The sequence below is a fragment of the Eimeria mitis genome, genomic scaffold (assembly GCF_000499745.2).
Source record: "Eimeria mitis Houghton genomic scaffold, Emh_scaff44, whole genome shotgun sequence".
Taxonomy (NCBI): Eukaryota; Apicomplexa; class Conoidasida; order Eucoccidiorida; family Eimeriidae; genus Eimeria; species Eimeria mitis.
This window is the reverse complement of record NW_013572716.1, coordinates 825-1,134: the sequence shown is the minus strand read 5'-3', so window position 1 is coordinate 1,134 and position 310 is coordinate 825. Positions and strand designations below refer to the sequence as shown.

At 51.6% G+C, this 310-nt stretch overlaps 1 protein-coding gene across 1 annotated transcript in view; it reads right to left on the bottom strand.

The window, feature by feature from the left end:
- Positions 1-310, bottom strand: part of EMH_0043680 (uncharacterized protein) — a gene marked incomplete at both ends in the record, with an annotated part of 4,815 nt that overhangs the window by 3,753 nt on the left and 752 nt on the right.

Below are 310 nucleotides of genomic sequence, written 5' to 3'. Positions count from 1 at the left end.
TATATGGACCCACAACAGCAGCAGCAGCAGCAGTAGTAGCAGCAGCAGCAGCAACAGCAACAGCAGCAGCCACAGCAGCAATCGCAGTACCAGCAGAAACAGCAGCAACCGCAGCAACAACAACCACAGCAGCAGCAGCATCAGCAGCAGCAACAACAATCACAGCAATAGAAGCAGCAGCAGCAGCAGCAGCAGCAGCAGCAACAGCCAACAACAACATTCACAGCAACAGAAGCACCAGCAGCAGCAGCAACAGCAGCAACAACAATCACAGCATCATCATCATCATCATCATCATCATCATCACCAT